Raw genomic sequence first — 6,818 nt, 5'->3', positions numbered from 1 at the left:
CCCCCCCGGCCCCTTCGTTCTCTCCTTTTTCAGGTATTGTACGGTGGTTTTATTCAATCTACTGTGGCACCATTGTCTACAGCGCTAGACGACGCTTTTTGTCGGAAGAAAATTTGACAATTATGTTTTATCTTTTTTGGAAGGGGGTAATGAGAATTTTAGAGACGACGGAAAATATGTGGTTTAATTTTTATGGGGGAGAGGGAGTGAACAATTTGTAAAGAATGAGATAAATGAATTCTTTTTTTACAGGAAGAAAAAAATTAAAAATTGCAAAATTATTTTTTTTCAGCAGCATTTCCACATTCCACTGTTTGTTTTTGAATAAGTGCGGTACAAAGGAAAAAATTTAGCTGTTGTTTCGCATTTCTTTCTTGATGAAATACAATTCTATCGATTTCCAATAATTTTATTAGTTCACATTTGCAGTTTAAAATTTAACATTTGATTTTGATTGATTCGAGAATGTTTGTTAAATTGTGGAAAAAAATAATTGTTTCACCTTTTTTGGCAGGGGGTAATGGGAATTTTGGAGACGACGGAAAATATGTGGTTTAATTTTTATGGGGGAGGGGGAGTGAACAATTTGTAAAGAATGAGATAAAAGAATTATTTTTTTACAGGAAGAAAAAAATTAAAAATTGCAAAATTGTCTCTTTTAAGCAGTGTTTCTACATTCCACTGTTTGTTTGTGAAAAATTACGTTGCAGAGGGAAAAATTTATCTACTCCTTCACATTTTTTTTTACTTTCACTTAAAATCCCCAAAATACTATTCTAATGATTTTATTATTTCAAGTTTGAAGATTTTAATTCAATCTTTCTTTTTGATTAATTGGAAAATGTTTGTTAAATTATGGAAAAAGTGAAAATGTGTTTTTTTAAAGAAGCCTCATAATAATAAAGATAATCAAAAATCCATAAAAATTGGAGAAAGCCAGATTTTTATAATGATTCATTTGTACTTTTTTGTTAACTATTTTGAAATCCTTGTTATTTCCACGTATTCGTTCTTTCCTATCTTGATTGTTGAAAAATCCACTTGGGAAAAAATCTAAAACTGTTTGTGACCTACATAAACTTAAAATTTATACGAAATCCCACTAGATTGACAAATAAATTCCAAGTAGAATTAATAAAAATTAATTATTCTCATCCATGACCTTGACTGAAAAACAACACCCCACATCCCATAGAACCGACGCCTCCCTATCCCCCAAATTAATTAATAATTAAAGCCAAAAAAAATTCAGATAAATTCCCGAATAACTGCAACGGTATTCAACAAAAGATGAATAGAACAGAGGAAGGGGTAGGATAGGTAAGAGAAGCCTTGATATTCACGTAATTAAAATTCCACCCTCTCTGGGTAGGCTACGGTGGGTGGGCTATACGGCGTAGGGCAAACGATTCTTGTTTGTCTTGACAACAAAGAGGTTAACGCGGGACTGAGAGAATGACGGTGGTTTCCCGTTAAGGGTGAAAATGGTAACCAGAGGGTAGTTAGTACCGTGGTACAGTTAAGGTGGAAAAGAGAGAGGTAGAAGTTGGAATATCCCGCGCAGTTTGTGTGGACCAAGTGGAAAACGGGGGTAGAACTGAAATTATTACATCTTTTGTTTGAGAGGCAACTCTGCAACGCCCCATTTGTGGAATTGCAGATCGCATTTGGGACACGATTGCGGCACTTGCGGGGAGAGTACGGAACACCCCAGGGGGGTAACTTCCTGGTGGATGACGACGGGTTTTGTTAGTTCTAACTAATTTCTAACGAAGACAATGTTAACGTTGAATTTTATATAAACTAATAATTAATTTTAAAAATGCCCTTGGAAATTATTTTTCCGCCTCAAGATTTATTTTCAACTCCGGTATGAAAATGAAGGTTTATACTCTTTTTAGATCAATTTTGTTAATTTTTAGAAATTAATTAACTAAAAATAACATTTCAATTCATATCAATTCAAAAGAATAATTCATGAAATTGCTGACAATAATTTTGTTTAATTTAATTAATATGGAACCAAGATAACGTAAACATCAAATTTTGTATTAATTAAAAATTAATAAAAACCGCTTTCAACAACTATTTTTTTGCAAAAATATATTTTTTCAATCTCTGACGTCAAAGCCAACATTTGAACAATTGTTAAGATCAATTCTGATCATTTAAATGAATTAATTGATTGAAGGAAATTCAATTGATATGAATTCAAAATGAAAATCCGTGAAATGATAAAAAATAATTTTATTAATGAACATTGAGATTTTTAAGACCCCAGAATTATGTTAATAACCCCGAATCGTTGAATTTTGATATTAGCAATTAAACGAGAATAAACCCGGTATAATCTCAACCCTCTAACCCAAGTTGAACTTCTCGCGGGTACTCCCATCGGTGACTTTATCCGCACCATGTTCGTACCCATCTCAACGAACCCCTTCAACAAAAGGAGAACCGTATAACAGGATCGTTAACGTTAAAGGAACTTGGGCAATGTTATTGCCGATGTGTTCCCAGTGAAACTCAACCGCTCCAACTTTTAGTTTTACGCGTCGATTCGAATTAAGAATTTATGGTAACTGCCACTTTCTTTATACTTTCTATCTGAGAATGGGATACCCGGGTTATTTTAAATGTATTCCCGGTGGAGAATGCACTCCTTTACTTTTAATTACTTTCGGGGACAAGAAAATTGCCAAAAGTTGGCAAAAAAAAATTTTAATTATCAAATTATTCATTTCTTGTTAAATTCATTCTTAAAAATACTAAATGTCCAAATTTTCCAATTCATGTCTTTTTATTAGGAAAGGGGGCGCATTAGTGTCTAGTGATTTGTTGGTGATAATAATGTATTCATTTATTCATTGAAAAGGAGTGAATGTCCGCTTTAATTATGTTTAGATTTGAGAAAAAATTTGAGAAATTATCTTTAAAAATTTTCACGATCGAAAAATCACGTTGTTAGGTTTATGAAATCGGTCCCACTGTCCACTGTCGAAATTGAGATTTTTTCGTTGTCTTTTTCGTCTTTCAAAACGTTATTCTTCTATGTTTTTTCAAAGTGCATATAAATTTATTATTCATAACAATTCCATAAGCATTTTGGTTATTCCATTTATTTATTCATAAATCTAGCATCTGCATGGCTAACTAGATTGCTGACCAAAAGTGTTTCACCAATTTTTTAATAGAGGAAAATAAACCTCATAAAAAATTATGAATTTGTTTTTCTGATTTTCTTCTCCCTTTCGCAGTTCACGGAATCGCAACGTCAGCACTCGAGAAAATATTCCATAAATGATGGTGAAACAAAAATAATAAGAGGACGTAATGAAGAAACATGATACGAGTGTTATAATTATCCAGAAATGATCACAACGACAATACCAAAGTTACAACTCCACTCCCTCCCCCAACTAGAGTAAAACCAAGAGGGTAGACTTCCCTCACACCAGTCTGTTTTCTTTGGAGCGTAACTTGGAGCCACTGGGAGTCGGACTAACTTCTGCTAATAACGCCGAGACATTAATTTCGGACGATTGGGCCCAACGGGGCGTTGTAACGCCCGAGACACATTGCAGAGTTCGCAAAACTCAATTTTTATCCAACTTTAAATTAATAATCAAAGAGACCCAAACTTAGTTATTAGAAAGTGAATTTAGGGTCGTTAATCCCTGATATCAGACGTAAAAATACTCTCCAAAAAATTCCCACCTCCACCCCTCCCTCCCGTTCGCTTACCCTTTTTTACGTCTTATAATCGACTCCAAGGCGGCTTAATACCCGTGGGAGTCGTTTGCCGGGTGAAACGAGCCTCTGAAGAATGAAACGAGTGCGACGAAAAGTTTAACGAGCTGACTGGGGACGATGGGAATATTTCCTTCTTCACAAGCATTTATTACATTGAAACAAACAGGTGATAGTTCGCATGCGACTAGATGTATCCCTGACGTGATTTGAATTGATAATTTATTAGAAGATGAAATAGATGAAAAAAAGTTTTGATTTTCAGGAACACATCACTGATTTCGCATGATTTAATGTTGATGTTGGAATCATTGAGTTTTTCCGTTTGTGACAAAACAATTGGGCATTCACAAGGTCCGGTGGGTCTTTGGGAATCTATTAGCAACAGTGGAAAAAAATTCAGCGAGGCTTTTAGAAATGACGGACATCTTTTAAAGAAAAAAACAAATACAGTTTTTTTCTCTGTGTAATTATTTCTTTTTTCCATCGTATAGATATGGATGAATTATAGATAATGTATCAATTATTGAAATCATCTAATCGTGATGAGCAATACTGACAATTTTTTTACTTATTTTTAATCAATTAATTGTTCAAATTTATATTGATAAATATTTAAGGTGGACGGAAATTATTCCTGTAGACTCTATTTTCAATTCTACGTCCATTTTTATTTCATTCTTTATGAAGTAGTTCTCTGGAGTTAGGTCTCGGATGATTCCACAATTTCATACTATATATTGTTGTCCATACATTATTCTGAATCACTATCTCCCCAACGATTCATCCTAAAGAAAATTCTCAAAAACGCTTTTTCGTCCAGAATTAAAATTCCAACCAAAAATACCTAACAAAGTGTTCCCCTAAAACGACTGATTATCGAGATTACGCAAAATATTCTGCATTGGAATTTTTTTTCTTATCATTATTCCCTCAATTAAAGTCCTTCCAAACCCTCTTAATTGAACAAACAATCCACAACTCTAAAAAATACTGTCCTCCACGAAATCAGCGCACAATAAGTGCAAATAATTGCGAAAAAAATGCACCTAGAGTGTTACGTAAACGTTCTATGCTAATAGCCCACTCTGAAATATGCACCTTCTGCCCACCGGGTAGCGGGTAACAATAAACTAACACTCAGTGCTCCCTCCCACCTCCCCTTGAATGACACAATAGGGACACAAGTCTCGTCACCCTCAGCGTGCCCTAACGATTCTCACCTACGACTCGTCAACTCTCACTCCCGAGTACTCACTCCAGTCGCCGAGTAATCCCCAGGAGTCACACGTGTTTACTCCCTCATTTATTTATTTTTCTTCCTCTCCAGAATTTGTCTCGTTCTTTTTTTCTCCTCGTTTTCTTAAAAAAGTTTATCGTCCTCTGGGTAATTTTCTTTTACTTAGGGGGAGCAAGTTTTTATGAGGATTTGGAGCTCCTCGAGGAGTTGGAGACGTGAGGAAACAATGAATTGTAATGATAATGATGAAGATGTGATTCTTATTTTTTTTGAGAATGAAAAAAACATTGGAAATGTCCTTGGTGAGGGAAATCACTGCCCCTGGAGCAATGCTCAACACTTCAGTTCATGAATAATTAGAGGGAATCAATGTTTTAACCCAATGAAAAAGCAGGGTGTATTCACACGCTCTACGGTAATTTTGACCGTGGATATACGGGACGTTTTCCCGTGGATTCAAGGTAATATTGGGATGTTGAAATTTGGGGACCTAGTCCCTATGAATACATTGAGAGAAAAAAATTAGCTCTGCCCAAAAGATAAATGTTCACCTGTACAAAATTTTCTTGTCTCAAGATTATTATTCCCCACGAGAAAATATTTTGCAGCGAAAAATTTATTCTTTCCACTTGAAAATCTGACAGTGGCATATCAATACATATTCTTTCGAGTAGAATGCCAGGATTCAAATATCATGATAAATAATAATCTGTTTGACTGCAAACCAAAAAAATTTCCCCGAAGCAGAAGTTTGAGCTGACAGAAGAGCCATTCTTTCAGCAAAAATACGACTGTATAATCTCTACTGCGACTTTCTATATTATTTGCAATATTACTCATTTGTTTCCCCGCCATTGATAGTTATTGCGTGAGAAATCAAAGTCCAGTTCTGAGGTCACAAACGGATAAGTTTGAGAAGATCAAACCTCTGATCCACAGAAAATTTTAAAACCTTTTACGAAGCTTTTTTGTAATCAGCGGAATAGTGTACTTCTTTTCCGCTTGACTTGTGTATGTGAAAAAAGAGATTTTGAGGCGGCAAATTATTTATCTATTTACATCAAACTCTACGTTGACTCCACGTATCTTATATTATTAGACGAAGTTATCTCGATATTTTTGAGCGGAATAAATATATTTTCGGCCGAGGTAATTTTTTCTCTCAGTGTAGCCTCACAATTCAAATGGTGTATTTAACAAATGAATTCCAACAAAAAATTTTTGGAGATAAGATATATTCACCCCTTCACCATGAAGTCCCTCACAAATTAAGGGGTGTATTTAAAAACTGAATTCCAATAAAGAATTCTAATAAAGTTTTGAGGATGGGATACATCCACCTCGTCCCCACGAACTTCCCCAGAAATGAAAGGGTACATTTAAAAAATGTAGGGGAGGTTGGGGTAAAACGGACACTTTTAACTTTTTTTAAAATGTTAATGAGGGGTTGAAATGTTGATAAAATTTAATAATTTTTTTTTCAATACAACGAACGATTCTTTCCCTTTGTGACGAGCCTAAACTGAGCTCAATTGATCAATTTGTTTCTAAGTTATGAATAATTTTTAAAAAGTCTAAAGTGTCCGTTTTACCCCACCCTCCCCTATTCCAAAAAAACGGAAAAAAGTTTTAGGGCATGAAATTCATTCACCCTTTCGTCATGAACCCCCTCACAAATGATAGGGTATATTGTACAAATTCGTTCCAAAATAAGCGAAAAATTGTTTCGGACACAAAATATATTCACCCCTTCCCCTTGAATCCTCTCGCAAACAAAAGGGGGTTCATGGAGTTTCATATATTTTTGGGGGGGAAAAAATGGGTACCC

This window comes from Diachasma alloeum, unplaced genomic scaffold (genome assembly GCF_001412515.2).
Source record: "Diachasma alloeum isolate Michigan unplaced genomic scaffold, Dall2.0 Dall_scaffold_00183, whole genome shotgun sequence".
Taxonomy (NCBI): Eukaryota; Metazoa; Arthropoda; class Insecta; order Hymenoptera; family Braconidae; genus Diachasma; species Diachasma alloeum.
The sequence above is the reverse complement of the archived record's forward strand: the minus strand, read 5'-3'. Positions refer to the sequence as shown.